The sequence below is a fragment of the Pinus tabuliformis genome, chromosome 9 (assembly GCF_031772625.1).
Source record: "Pinus tabuliformis cultivar Carrire ecotype Pingquan chromosome 9, CPIR1, whole genome shotgun sequence".
Classification (NCBI taxonomy): Eukaryota; Viridiplantae; Streptophyta; class Pinopsida; order Pinales; family Pinaceae; genus Pinus; species Pinus tabuliformis.
In genome coordinates this window covers 636,348,071-636,363,790 of record NC_142307.1, presented here as the reverse complement: position 1 = coordinate 636,363,790, position 15,720 = coordinate 636,348,071, and positions in this window count along the sequence as shown.

Sequence of the window (15,720 nt, the reverse complement as noted above, 5' to 3'; positions counted from 1 at the left end):
TGGCCCTCCTTTTAGCACCATTTTTTGACGGTGTTGGAAATATGCCAACTAAGGGATCTTCGTGATGTGAAGTACCAATTAGACCTCACACCATTTGGAATAGGATCCCCATCCCGAGTATCGGCTTGGTTGCCATGTATTCTTATAGATTTTCCTTCTCTCTAACTATTAGTAAGAGAGAGGAACACATGGGGCCTTCAAAAAGAAAGAAGGTACTCCTGGTGATTGTTTGGTTGTAGGTGTGTCAAACTTATTCTGCTGCAGAGTAAAATAGTAAAGTGAGCCTCTAAGAGAGAGGCAATAGTACCACCAAAGTATAGACACGTGAACAAGAAGGATATGTCTAACATCCAGTGGAATAGTCGACAAAATGTGCGACAGTCATTACAACCAATGAATAAGAAAGATTTGTCTAGCATCCCGTGGAATATTCCACAAGGATGGGACAACAATAATAACCATTACAACACATTCTCAATAAGATAAGTACTAAAATAACTGAAATAGTTCAACTACTTTAGCATAGATGAAAGCAAACAAGAAATACAAACATCCACAGATTATTCTTACAAATATTCATAATCCATGCATGAATAACGTACCAGCCATGAAAGCATTTGTTATTAAGTAAAAATTCCAAGACACATGTATACAATGAATATCACTAGCTCCAATAGTGGATCATTGGATCCACTCCTTGCTCCTCAAAAGAACTAGCTTATCTCTCTAATGCCTTGCGGGAGGAGCTAAGGTGAAAAGTCCTTTGCTCATATAATGAGAGTGTATATATAACTAGGACGTGATGCTTCACCTTCATTTTGACTCTTTGACTACCCTCATGACTATTTGACTTCCTATGACTTTTCAACTTTCATATTCTGACTGTATCCTGTGGACTTCCACCTTACAATACATTTTGAATAGGTAATCACATAATATACAATAATGATGTGGCATATGATGACTTATGACAAGACATGACATGACACTGATGACATTGAATACATGATGATATGACAGTGCCAAGTTGTCCTTCTTGTTATTTATTTCTTTGTGTCTTCTTGAAAAGATGGTAAATGTTCTTCTTCCTCCTCCTTATGACTTGAATATGAGGAGTCTTTCATGTGATCTTGATCTTGATCTTCTGTTATAGTTTGGTGTTCCTTCGTTTTCTCGCCTGATGATCATCTTATCCCTTCAACTCCATATGTGTCTTGTAGCATGTCCTCCTTATCCATCTCCCTCTTCATCATCTTGCCATGACATGATAAGGTTCCTGTTTATGCAATTCACTCATGATGAGATGACATTAGTCTGAAAACCCCCTTGTCTAAGATTGTGAATATTGATCCATTGAATGAGCCGGAACCAGATGGAAGGTTGGGAAAAGGGATCAGTGACTGCACAGTTGCATAATTCAAATAGTCAAGGGGAGCCTTGAACCTTGATACTACGCAGTGCACATTTCAAGTTGGGCTGAGGGAGAAAACTGTGTAATTCTAGAGATCAATGTGACAGGCTGAGGGGATGAGAACTTGATAAGCACATTGCACAATTTCATGAGACAAGGGAGGTTGGGCCATTGCGCAGTTTAGGAGCTCAAGGATGAGCTTAAGGCTAGAGACTATGCAATGCGCAGTTAAGGCCATGTTGGGAGGAGGAATTGCGCAATTATGGGAGCCAAGGTCGGGGTTTGAGCACTGAAGTTGTGAAATGCATAGTTTTGGGAGGCAAAGACTATGCATTGCGCAGTGCCAAGAGACAATGTCACTGCTTGAGGGCTGAGACTGCATAATGCATAGTTCAGGAGGGTTGGATGAGGCTAGGTTACTGGGAATTTTTAGAAAGAGACTGATGTGAATAATGATACAACTTGGTTATGATCACACACTTGAAACAGTTTGAAGACACAACAAAATAGATCATTCGGAAAACGTTAACGACATATTTCCCTCAATGCCACAACTTTCCGATGACTTTTAGATAAGTGTAACAACCCTGATGAAAATTCCATGTAAAAATATATATGGCCATCGTGATGGGACACATATTCCAAGTTGAATGGTGGGGCAAACATCCTTGTGGGTGTTGATTCGGTTTATTATGGCTAAGAAAATTGGCAAAGGAAATGGCTAAGGCTTTGGAAAGTCATGAGGCATTAATTGGCATTTTATTTATGAAAATAATGTGTTGACGATGCTGGACCTCAGACCGTTTGGTGTAGGAGTCCTAGCAGTGGGTTGTAAGGTAATGCATTGACCACAATGTCTCACAGAGGCAAGTAAGATAACTCTGTCAGTAGCAAGGGTGTGACTGATGCAGTGAGTCAAGGAAGGTGTTTGAGAGGTTCTAACACTTCGAAGGGGGGAGGAGGTGAAGGTGAGTTCCAGGTTGAAAGGGATCAGTTCCAACTCAGCTAGGAACGCATAACACAAAGGACATTCACAGCTTCTGGCAGAGCAGTCCACTCAGATGCAGTAGTCACATCGTACAATGTAAGATAACATGTATAACACTCACAGATCAGTTCGAGATGATTGCGATAGTTGTTATAGCAAGGTTCAAGTGAAAGGTTTATCTGATGTCCGGTAGAGAAATCGACACGGATGATGACAACATTAACAACATATGCAACACATTAAAAACAAGATTCATATAATTTCATGTGAATCAATTCATACACAAGTATGTAAGTTAAACAACATATATCATTAAAGCAACCAGAGCAGTCCAACTACAATAAAAACATATGCATGAAAATGTGTTGGCTCTTATTATATAAATAAGTGTAAGTCACAATCATGCAAAACATCCATGTAAACCTACTAGCCCCAACAGTGGAACGTTACATCCACATCTGCCTGCTCTTGCAAAGAGATGTACTAGCTCCGTGTGGTGGAGAAGCCAAGGCAGGTTACAATACTGTCCAAGCCTTCTTCAAGATAGTTTTAGTAGAAGCTTGGTTGACCAAAAGCCTCCATAATGAGTTATGAGGGACTATTTACAGTAAAGGGTGGGGTGACCCTTGACATTCACCTTTGTGACAATTCAACTACCCTCATGACTCTTCACCTACTCTATGCCTATTACATCCAACCATTGACACTTGACTTACACTGGACATGACTCAACATTACAACACACATGTACTCATGTGAGACAACATGGTTTGAGCAAGCCTTGCAAGACATCACTGACACTCAGTCTGCTGTGATGAGACCAACTCTTTGACATGCTTGTGATAGTGAAGGTGGTGAGCTGATGCCAAGCTTGGTCGTCCGTGTTGGTGTGAATGCACCTCATGGTGACATCTGGGATACTGGGAGACTGGATGAATGCTGGAATTGCGCAATGCATAGCCTAGTCTGGTTGTTGCATGCTTGGATTGCACAATGTGCAATTCCGGCTAGGAAGGACTGCTGGCCTAGGGACATATTTGCACAATTTCTTGGGACAAGTAGTCACTGTCCTCCGAAAATGAGAAAAATAGTCATGGAGGCCAGTGCTGGGTAGGAATTTGAAAATCTGGAGAGGAAGGTGAGCCTTCCCTCCCCAAATTGCGCAATGCAGCCTTGGTGAGGCAGAGTCCAGGCCAAGGTTGGCCCAACTCGCCAATGGGAAATTGAAAGCAAGTAAGTTAGTGAATGCATGGAGACACTAAGTGATAGCATAAGTGATTGAAAGTGAATGAAAAACATGAATGAAAGATTCAACAAATAGATCAACATGCATGTGGGTGAGGTAATTCATCGTTTGGGTGAACCTCCGTGCAAAACAATTTCATGCATGAGACACCAGTGAGATGGCAACGGAAACTGAAATAGAGCTAGGAAAATCTAGTATACATGTAAATGACAACAAGCACTCAAATAAATTGAGCAAACAATACTCCCATAAGAGAAAACACAAAAAGCGACAGAAATGTAGCATAATGCATGGGAAGCGGGCTTACCCCAAAAGAGATGAGCTAAATGTTCCGACTACTCCTAGATGTGATGTGGGAGAGCTGTAAGGTTGATGTGAGGAATGAGCTCTGCAGCATCTGATTGATGAGTTTTGATAACATCGAGGTTATGACATGCATGCCATGAATCTAGGGGAAGCGACACTTGATGGAAGGTTTCATAATTGCTCCTTGCATGTAACCTCCAACTGCTAAACATAGATCCCTGAAACAAGGGATGCCTTTGCATGTTGCCTTGGGAGAAACAACTCATGCATGCAAGTTTGTTTTTCTCAGTCCTGGAGGGAACCGGTCAACTCAGATGCACATGCAAGAGACTGCTTGACTACTGGATAAAAATGGGCATTTCTAGTTGGGAGCTGGGCTGGCTTCTCAGGATATTTGTGCAATTTCTGGGCTAAGCAGCTGACTGTTGCCCAAATTTGCCCAAATCTTGGGCTGAATAGCCTACTGCTGGGAAAATTTGCGAAATCCTGCTAGGAGGGTTGGCTGACAGGATTGTGGAATCCTGGAGCCCAGTAGGCTGCTAAAGAGGATTGCACAATTTATGGAGGGAAGGCTAGTTTCCCTCTAGAAATGTGCAATTTTCAAGGGGAAGATCCTCAACTTGCAGCTGGACCAAGTCCGAGTGAGTAGCCTGTGAAGCGAAAAGATCAAACTGTGATCGATAGACTGCCTTTGTGCAAGAATGACACTGAAGCTTGAGGACTTGACGAATCGAGGCAAGGTGTTGTGTAAGGTTGGTAGAGAGGCTCCAAAACAGGCTAAGGAAAAATTTTGAAGGGTGTTTGTAGCCACTACAACATAATGGAAATTAGGAGAAAAAGGAGGTAAAAGGTCACAGGCTACATGTGAGGAGGAAATTGAAGGAAAATAATGGAAAATGAAGAAAATAGAGGCCTCATTCATAAAAAGGCTTCTGAGGATTAGTGGGTAGTATTTTAACAAGTTTTGGTGGAGCTCTCTTCTATTCTCTCTCTCTCTCATATTCTTGGATACTTATAGTTTCCTTGGAGCACTCTTGGAGGGTGTGGCATACTTGGATTCTTGGAGAAAGAAGGCAAAGTAAGAGCAGGAAAGCTCAAGTGGACATCAGGATCAATAGCTACAATATGATTTTCTTGTAGGTACCGAGTTGTATGTATGTTTTCCTCACTAGTTTCGACATGCATGGCACATACATGTGGTTTCTTGGTTATGATCTGTCATTACCATGGAGGATTTCCTAGATTGATAGTGGATTTCCTAGCCTTTCCATTTCATGGATATCCATGGAGTTGTGGGTTTATTTCCTTGTTGTTTTTTTTGGTTGGTTCTCATGTTTCCTTAGCTTGGGTTGAGTTACTAGTTCCTAGAGCCTTGGTTGGACAAACGCTTTGGAGCCCTATAAAAACTTGGGATGAGTTACTAGTCCCGTAACCTTGGTTGGACAAACACTCTGGAGCCCTTGGTGGGTTGAGTTACTAGTCCTGGAGCCTTGGTTGGAGAAACGCTCCGAAGCCCGACGACAACTGTGGGTTGAATTACTAATCCTGGAGGCTTGGTTAGAACAAATTCTATAGAGCCCTAGATGGCTAGGATAGAGACCGATTTGAGGATGGTTCTGTGATGTCTGACCGTGAGGTGGAATCACTATTTCATGGTTTGAGGTGGATGGCCTCTGGAAGCCTTGGATGAAATTTGATTGATGTGTTCTATGAGATCCCACATTCATGCTTGGAATATGGCATGAGGGTGAATGGCTGAGGAGATATTTGGCTCAACCATTCTACTGTTGGGTGGAACATAAGTCCCATCCCGAGTTTGGATTTTTCATCATTAGTGAAAGGTTATTTCTCCTTGTATTTCTATGAGTATTATACTAGATTATATGTGGTTTATATGACTGTGATTTCATGGGTATTTATGTCCCTATTATGCTGGTTATGTGTGTGTTTTATGACAATAGCTATGTATGGCTCTCATTATACTTTTACTTGTATATGAATGAAGAATGTATCTATGGTCTAATGGATGGAATGACAGTTAATGTGTTGAGGCATCAATGCTTCATGGTGAATCTCAAATAAGTATGAGACCCCTATGCTCAGATTTGTTATTTACACCTATAGTTTACATATTCATGATATGTTTGACGAAATTCTTGTCATGGATAGTAGGGGTCCAGTCAAGGTCTTAAACAAGTATTTTCTTTAGTACTGTCATTTCCATGTTATTTTACTGTTATGAAGGTATCATGAAATTTTGGGCAGTGACTTGGGCTCTGGGCCTAAAAAAGTGGCTCAAATCTCGAGGAAACTGGAATAACATTGGCAAATTCAGTGTCTGGACACTGGTAGGCAAGCTTGTGAGAGTGACTCTCAGTTTCTGGACACTGTCATGCCTATATCACGAGAGTGACTAAGGCTAAAGTTGTCCAAAATCTCAATGGGACCCAAGGGCAAGTTGTTTGAAGTGTTGGATTGGTTCCTAAGGTTCCTAAAGTTGATGTTGAATGTATTTATGGTGTGTTTCCATCAGTTCCACTTCCTTAAGGTGACTTAGGAGGTCGAATCATATCATAGTGGCCTCTCGTCGCATGTTTACCACGACTGGCCAATTGCTTGGGTAGATGTGGGAGGAGGGTGTTACATAAGTGTGACACTAAAGGTACACTTTGCGATGACCGTGATGACACTTATGCGATAGTGTTTAAAAATTTAGGGATGAGTGTGATTGATGTTTACATGGTTAGACCAACTCATTCACACAAGGGTAACCCCTTGAAACCACTAGAAGAGGCATACATACATTGTGCGGCAACTAACATGTGAAAAGGCACCGCTTGCTAAAGTGCAAACACCTCTTGTGATATGTGGACGACAGTGAAAGTAACAGTACATGCCAGAGGAAATATAACATGAAAATGACACTAATTAGAGTGAATGAAAATGAAAGCGACAACCAAAAAAATGAAAATGACACTCATGAAAGCAAAGGTGTGTGAAGGCGACAATTTGAAAAACTCACAGAAATGGAAGTATGAATGCGGGTAGAATGTGAGAAATGGTCATTCTCAGTGTGTACTAACCATCGACATGGATTGGACATCACACAGGCACAATATTAATGGAACTTTCTATTCTTTTCCAAGCTTACGTAAAATAATGTGCTCATGAACTTGTTACGAATTGAGCATGTGTGAGAAAGTGACTTTGACACTTCCGATCCAAGAAGGGAGCTCAAAGAATCAACTGACCAAGAAGTGACTATGGAACGAATAATCACAAGATCCAAATTATGCTCCAAAATTCGAGTGTACGCAAAATTTCTCGATTGAACTGTGGTAGTTTTTATTGTAGGAAAATTATACCAATGGTAAGTACCTTTCCCACTTAATCTCGTCATCCATAACGTACATTCTAAGCATGTCTTCCATAACATGTTTTAATCTTTTAGTATTTCCATCCATTTTAGGATAATATGCAATGCTCAAGTTCTATTGAGCCTCCAACAGTGACTTAAAACTTGTCTAAAATCTAGATGTAAAGAGAGAGTCTCTATTAGAAATGATATTTGTGGGTAACCCATGTAGCTAGATAACTTCATTTATAGACACTCATGACATATCAGTAACATCATAAGTGTCTCTTTGTAACAACCGTCGTGAAAATTCCATGTAAAAAGTCAATAAAGGAAAAACAATAACCAAGGTTGATGGGACACTTATTCCAAGCCGAATGTTGGGAAAAATACTAGTGATGTGGATCACTTGTGATTGTTTAATGGCTAAGGAAATTGGTAAAGGAAATGGCTAAGTATTTGGAAAGACAAAATGGAATTTTTAGCACATTTATTTATGAAAATAATGGAAATTAGGATAAAAGGGAGTTGAAAGGTCACATGTTTCATGTGAGGAGGAAAATGAAGGAAAATAATGGAAAATGAAGAAAATAAAGGCCTCATTCATAAAAAGGATTCTGAGAATCAGTTGGTAACCTTTTATCAGTTCATTTTTGGAGCTCTCTCATTATTTTCTCTCTCTAATACTCTTGGATACTTGGAGTTTTCTTGGAGAACTCTTGGAGGGTGTGTCATACTTGGATTTTTGGAGAAAGAAGGCAAAGGAAGAGCATGAAAGTGCAAGAGGACATCGGGATTAGCAGCTACAACAAGATTTGCTTGCAGGTACCAAGTTGTATGTTATTTTACTCACTATTTTTGTCATGCATGGCATATGAATGTGGTTTTTTAGTTGTGATCTATCATTGGCATGGAGGATGGTCGGGATTGACAGTGGTTGTCCTAGCCTTTCCATTTCCTAGATAGCCATGGAGATTGTGGGTTTATTTTCATTGTTTTGTTTTAGTTGGCTCTCATGTTTCCTTAGCTTGGGTTGTGTTATTGGTCTGGGAGCCTTGGTTGGACAAACGCTCTGGAGCCCTATAACAACTTGGGTTGAGTTACTAGTCCTGTAGCCTTGGTTGGAAAAATTCTTCGGAGCCCTTGGTGGGTTGAGTTACTAGTCTTGGAGCCTTGGTTTTACAAATGCTTCGGAGCACTATAAAAGTTGTGGGTTGAGTTACTAGTCCTAGAGTCTTGGTTGGACAAAGGCCCCAGAGCCCTGGAAGGCTTGGATAGAGATTGGTCTGATGATGGTTTTGTGATGGCTGGCTGTGAGGTGGAATCACTATTTGATGGGTTGAGGTGGATGGCCTCTGGAATCCCTGGATGGTTTTTGATTGATGTGTTCTATGAGATCCCACATTCATGCTTGCATTATGGCATAAGGGTGAATGGCTTAAGAGAGATTTGGCCCACTCATTCTATAGTCAGGTGGAACGTGGAAGTCCCATCCCAAGTTTGGGTTTTGCATCATGAATAAGAGGTTATTTATCCTTGTATTTCTATGAGTATTATATTGGATTATATGTGGTTTATATGGTTGTGATTTCATTAGTATTTCTATTTCTATTACGCTGGTTATATATGTGTTTTATATCAGTAGCCATGTATGGCTCTTAGCATGTTTTTACTTTTGAATGAATGATTAATGTGTCTATGACCTAATGGATGAAATGGAAATTGATGTGTTAGGCATCAATGCTACTTAGTGGTTCTCAGCTAAGTATGAGACACCTATGCTCAGATATGTTATTTACACCTGTAGATTACATATTCGTGATATGTTTGACGAAATGTCTGTCATGGATAGTAGTGGTTTGGTCAAGATCTTATTCAAGTGATTACATTTACACTGTCATTCCTTGTTATTTTAATGTTTTGAAGATGTGATTCAATTTTGGGCAGTGACCTGGGCTCTGAGCCTAAAAAGGTGGCTAAAATCCCGGGGACACTGGCACAACACTGACAAAAAGAGTCCCTAGATGCTAGCTTGTAGGCTTGTGAGAATGTCCAAAGGTCCCTGGATGCTGGCATGCCCATAACATGAGAGCGTCTAGAGGTTAAGTAGTCCAAAATGTTAGTGGGACCTAGGGTTGGTTGGCAGAAAGGTTGGGTTGGTTCCCGAGGGTCCTAATGCTAATGTTGGATGTTTGTATGGTGTGTTTCCATTGATTCCACTTCCTTAAGGTGACGCAGAAGGTCGAATCATATCATAGTGGCCTCTCATTGCATGTTTACCCTGGCTGGTCGGTTTCTTGGGTAGATGTGGGAGGAGGGTGTTACAGAGTGGTATCAGAGCATGGTTCACCCCTTAGATTGGATGTGATGTGTGTTGTTTATGCATGCATGTCAGTTGCTTGTGTGTCTCTTACACTTTCATTCCATGTGATTGTTGCATTTGAATAATGTGGATCATGGTTGTAGTGATGTCGTTATGTAGAACTTGATGTTGTTATTATGGAGTGCATCATCATGAGTCGATGATTGGTTACATGTTCTTATATGTCGCTTACATGTCTTTATATGTCACTTACATGTTGTTATATGTCGCTTGGTTACATTTTTGAATGTTTGGTTACATGTATCATTCTTGTAGGTTTGGTTTCAAGTATCATTCATTCATGCTTGATTGTATGTGTTCATGGATGTGTGTGATTGGTTACATGTTGTTTACGCATGTTCATGTTTGCATATGGTTGAGTGTGTAGTGATGTAATGATTGTTGTCATGCATGAGGTCGTGGTGTGTGTTGTTGTTAAGTTCATGCATTGATGACTGGACCCTAGCTAGAATGATGGTTGCATGTTATATGATTATGTGTTATGTTTCCATATGTTGTCATGAATAGGTTATACATGTATCACGTTGATTTTTTGATCTTGTAGACAAGGTATCCTCCTCTATTTATACTAAGGTACGTTGGTTTATTTTGAATTGGTTTAGCTGACATGATATACCTTGCAGGAAGAAATATCAAATGGCTAGCATGATGGTAGACTACAAAGACTCTCCCTATGAATCAAAAGAGAAGTATGGTTTTGGGAACTCTTCCGATTTAGGAGATGCATTGAGAACCTTAAAGGAAGAAATAAGGAGTTATAAGGCAGATAATGACAGAATCATATAAGCACAAGAGAAGCTAGCAGAGGTAAATGCAGTGATACTTCAGAGTTTGTCATATTTGCAGCAGCGTGGACCACTTCAAATCATCCATGAGCAGGAGGACGAAACTAATGGGGCATATGGTAGTAGGTCATATGGTGGTCACAGGTTAGATGGTGGTGACACAGTCAGAGATGGTAGATCGTTGGACACTCCGGATAAGAGGAGGGATAGACACAGGTACCATTCTAGTTATGGTTCTGACAGGCATGAGGATCAATATCGTTATCATCCTTACAGGAGGAGTGATAGGGGACACTTTCCAGATGATTTTAAGAGAGCAAAGACACCTACATTTGATGGAGAGGTGAAGAAACCATAGGATGTAGAGGCATAATTGCTTGGTATGAAGAAGCTCTTCAAGTTGCATGACTATTCAGAGAACATGAAAGCCAAAGTAGCTACGTTCAATCTCAAAGTTAAAGCAAACATTTGGTGGGAATATGTGAAGAATGCCAGAGGTATACATAAGGAATATTTTACTTGGAGTGAGTTTTAGCGGCTATTCAAGAAGAATTATTTGTCAGAGAGATATTTTGGTGACAGGGAAAAATAATTCTATGAGCTAAAGATGGGAGCTATGACAGATAATGAGTAAACTAGTAGGTTCTTGGAGCTACTGAGGTATGTGCCTTACCTCAAGGAGGAGAAGGCCAAGATTGATAGATTCACTAGTGGGTTACCAATGAAATTTAGAGATAGGATTGAGTTCAATGAGACTAGATCATTGGAGGAGGCCATTCAGATGTAAATCATTGTTATGAACAATCGAAGTGTAGATCTAAGACCAAGCCAGATTGGAAGGGCAATGTAAAGAACAAAGGAAAATGGGACAAGAAGCGAGTAAAACCATGGGATTCAAGTAATAAGGATAATGTTGCACCACCTAAGAGGTTCAATTCATCAGATAGAGTACAAGGACATCGATTTGAGGAGCAGAATAAGGATGCAGGCTAGAAGCCTATAAAGTGTTGGACTTGTGGCAAAGATCATCACAAGAGATATTGTTCACAGAATCAAGGTGGTAGGCCTAAGATATATAGTGCACATGACGCATAGATGGTTGGGGATGTTTTTCAGAGCGTTCCTTGTATCTATGCAGCATTGGATAGCAAAGAGGCAGACCATCAGGCATCTATCATTGAGATGGATGTTGGTACCAATTTATCACTGATTATTTTATGTAAAAACCCTCTTTTATTCATCATTTTCCTTTATTTAGCCTTTAAATTTCCTCCATATTCCTTACAAACTGATTGATATAATGTTATTTCCATTATTTTTATCTTGGAATTAATCTTAGGAATTTTTGTGTTAAAATTGGAAATTTCCAGAAAATTACAAGTTGTTGTAACTTCCTGTAATGGCTCCATGGTTTGACATGTTGCAGGATAGATTGGAAAATTCAAGGACCTAGGGTTTGATCCTAAATGTACAAGGATGGTGGAATACCTATCCACTCTCAGATCTGAAGATTATAGGTGCTCGGTCAACACTGGTCAAACCTAGCCATTTTAGCAGAAATTCTAGATTTTGTGAACAAACTTTTCTTTTTTTGGGATTTTTCTTAGATTGAGGATCTGAACTAATTCGACCTCCTTTGATGTAATTGTTATGATTTCATTAGTATTATGAGGAGTACAAATAGATTCCTCTTGTTGTGAAGATTTAGGATAAATAACTGAAAAGGAGAATTATGTAGTTTAGTAGTTGTTGACACATGAAAAACTTGGGAACCCAATTTATGTATTTTTGATTTCCAGACTTGAATACAAAGATATAGTGTTGGAGTCCATATTTATGTTTCAGTTCCAGTAGTTTTCCTCATTTTAATTATTATAAGGTGTGCTTTCAAAGTGTGGAGGGCCCCCACTACAGAGTTGGTACATTGTTCCTTGAATTCTCTTTTACAATTAGATAGATAGATCTGATACTTAGAATTGTCATTCAATTCATATGCTGCAAGTTTATAAAATTGGAAATTGTTAATTGAAGAGATCCACATCTGTTGTGAAAGAGTTTTGTAAGAAAACCTCAATTGATATTCATCTTGAAATTGACAATTGTGCTTGCTATTTCATGGTTTTTATCTCATAGCTTGATCTATAGTTTGTTGTTCATTGGTTATGATTTGTAGTTGCAGAGCTCAATTGGTAGTTTGTTGACTGAACCTTGTAAGAGGTTCCACTATTGTTGATCTCCAAAGCTACATATTTCATTCACTGTTTTGTGTGATAAGTAATTAGGACTCTGTTTTCCATATAGACAATTAGATTTGTTTCATTTAAGTAAATGCTTAAGTGTTAAAAAGACAAAGAGAAACCTCTTGTAAAAGAGCATTGTTGATTTTTCCACATTAAGCTATCATTTAGAAACTAAATCCTTCTAGATCTATATATATTAGATAGCACCTCTAAGTGTACCTACTCGGGTTGACAGAGAAATTGAAGCCTGATTTACATCAGTAAGTAAGGCCCAACATTTTGGCGCTGTTGCTGGGGAGGTGCAACTAGGAAGATTTAAAAAAATCTAAAAAAATCTTAAATAAACAAAACAACAAAAACACAGATTTAGTTTTAATTCTTTAAGCCATGATTCTTTATGTCTAGACCTAGGGATGAAAAAGGAAGATTCACAAAAGCCCCCCACCTAACAACTATCCCTCCATTGGGAGAAGAAACTTTAGAGAGGATTGAGTACACAACACCAACTGGAAAAGTTATTGTAGAAGAACTTGAGGAAAGAAAAAGATCAGGCTAGAGACTTACTCTTGTTGAAAGACAAATCCTACTAGCTTATGAGGCAAAGAAAATACATATACCTGAGCCTTCTACAGTAGGGAAATTAAAAGAGAGTAGTACAAGAATCCAACAACCTATCCTTGAACAGATTGTTCCTCAAGAATCAAAACATGAAGAAGAGATAGAAACCTTAGACAAGTCACATATCACAATGGCTGAAGATGGAGGATCCAGAGGACCTATTGCAGAACAACTCAGAGAGTATGAGAGACAAGTGGAAGAAAGAAGAAGACAAAGAGAGCTTGAAGAAAAACAAGGAAATGATACTCCGTTTGGAGGGAATCAAGATCCACCAGAAGAAGAGGAATCAACATTTAAATTTCCAATTCAAGATAGAGGAGAATACATGGATGAGGAAATTAAAATGAAAAATATCCCACCTTCTGTATTACCAAACTTTTATGGTATGGCATCTGAAGACCCTGATTCATTTTTGTTTGAATTTGATATAGTATGCCGAACCTATGGATATACCGATGATGCACACAGACTTTGACTTTTTCCTGCCACATTAAAAGCAACAACACTTAGGTGGTTCATGGGATTAGGTGAACACACAGTCACTGATTGGGATAACATGAGAAAAATCTTTTTGAAAAAGTATCAACCTTACTGTCGATCAAAAGACTCTAAAGATGACATCTTTAGAATGAATCAACAAGAAGATGAGACCTTAGAAGAATACTTGGAAAGATTTTCATACAATCTGCAAAAATCAAAACATAGAACCATGTCTGCTGATCTTATTCAAACAATATTTCTTAAGGGCATCTAGGACAAATATCTAGATGACCTAAATCTCAAGGGTAAAGGGGACATTTCTAATTTACCTTTAGAAGAGATTGTTGGCTTGTGTCAGAAGTACTCTAGAAGTAGAGCAAGAAATGGAAGAAGAACTACAACATCTAGAATCACTAAGTCTGCCACAGGAAATATTACCAGAGCTGAACTAGGAAATCTATTTGAAGATTTTAAAACAGACCTCTTAAGCACTTTGGGAAATCAAATAGACACTCTAAAAGAAAAGAAAAGACAAGATGAACAAGAACAAGTGTTGTCTATATTTTGTCCTAAATGTCAAAAAAACATGCTTTGAAAGAATGTCCATTAGATAATGTTCAGATTTGTGGGTTTTGTACAAAAAATCATGACATTAATGACTTCTCTAAGATGAAAGTTTTGCAGAGTTATAATTTGGAAGCTAATGCAGAGATGGAGAACTTATATTTTGTGGGAGCTCGGAGACCATGGCAGCCAAGACCTCTAGGTATGTTTCAAAATCCAAATCCAGCAAATTATCAAATGCCTGTTCAGAATTCTTGGAATGTACCTATGCCATGGAAAAATTGGTTTAATCAGCAACAACAATCTTATCCACAACATGGATGGAGAGGATATTCACATCCTCAACAATTTCCTCAACAACCACCTCAACAATATCAGCAGTCATTTCCAAACCCATATCCTCAACAATATCAACAACAATACTCTCAGCCATATCCACCACAGTACACACATCAATACCCTTAGCAACCAATTGCTTATCAACAACAAAATCCTCAACAAACCTTACCTGCTCCTCCACCAATGAATCAACCACAACTACAATTACCATCTAATCAACCTCCTAAACCTATGTAGCTACCTGCTCAACCAATAGCTAATCCAAATAATTAACTGGACAGACCAGCGTATAGTGTGGATGAGGGACCATTGTACCCAATTCTACCTCTGCAAAACATAGAACTTAGATCCGGTCAAACTCTTCACACAGAACCTTCACCTCCACCTGTTTCAATGAAAGAGAGTTCAAATAAAACTGATGAACATGAATTTCCAACACACAGTAAACAATATGCTTTAGAGCAAGGAAAACAAATTAGGGCAGTGTAGTCACCTCCTTATCCTGAGCGGTTACTTCAACCAAACTTAACCACACCTCTGCCACAATTAAATGTTCTGGATGAGCTGAGAAATGTGTATGTAAAAATGCCATTACTCCAGGCAGTTAAGGATATTCCAATCTATACCAAGGCCATCAAAGAACTCTGCCTTAAAAATCCTGCAAAGAAAATATTTAATCCACAGACCATTCACGTTATTGGCAATTTAGCTGGCCTTATGTCAAATGTCATTTCTATGGAGAAATATGTTGACCCTGGTATACCTAGAGTTACAACAATCATCAACAAAATCTCCATTCCAAATACTCTCATTGATTTGGGAGCTGCAATAAATGTCATGACATTAGATACAATGAAAACCTTACAGCTGACAAATTTACAGTCAACACCAATTGTTTTAGAATTAGTATATTGCTCTAAAGTCATTCCTGAAGGGATATTGGAATATATAACTATTTCACTGGACTCTTGGGAGTATCCAATTGATTTCCTAGTTCTCCAGCCA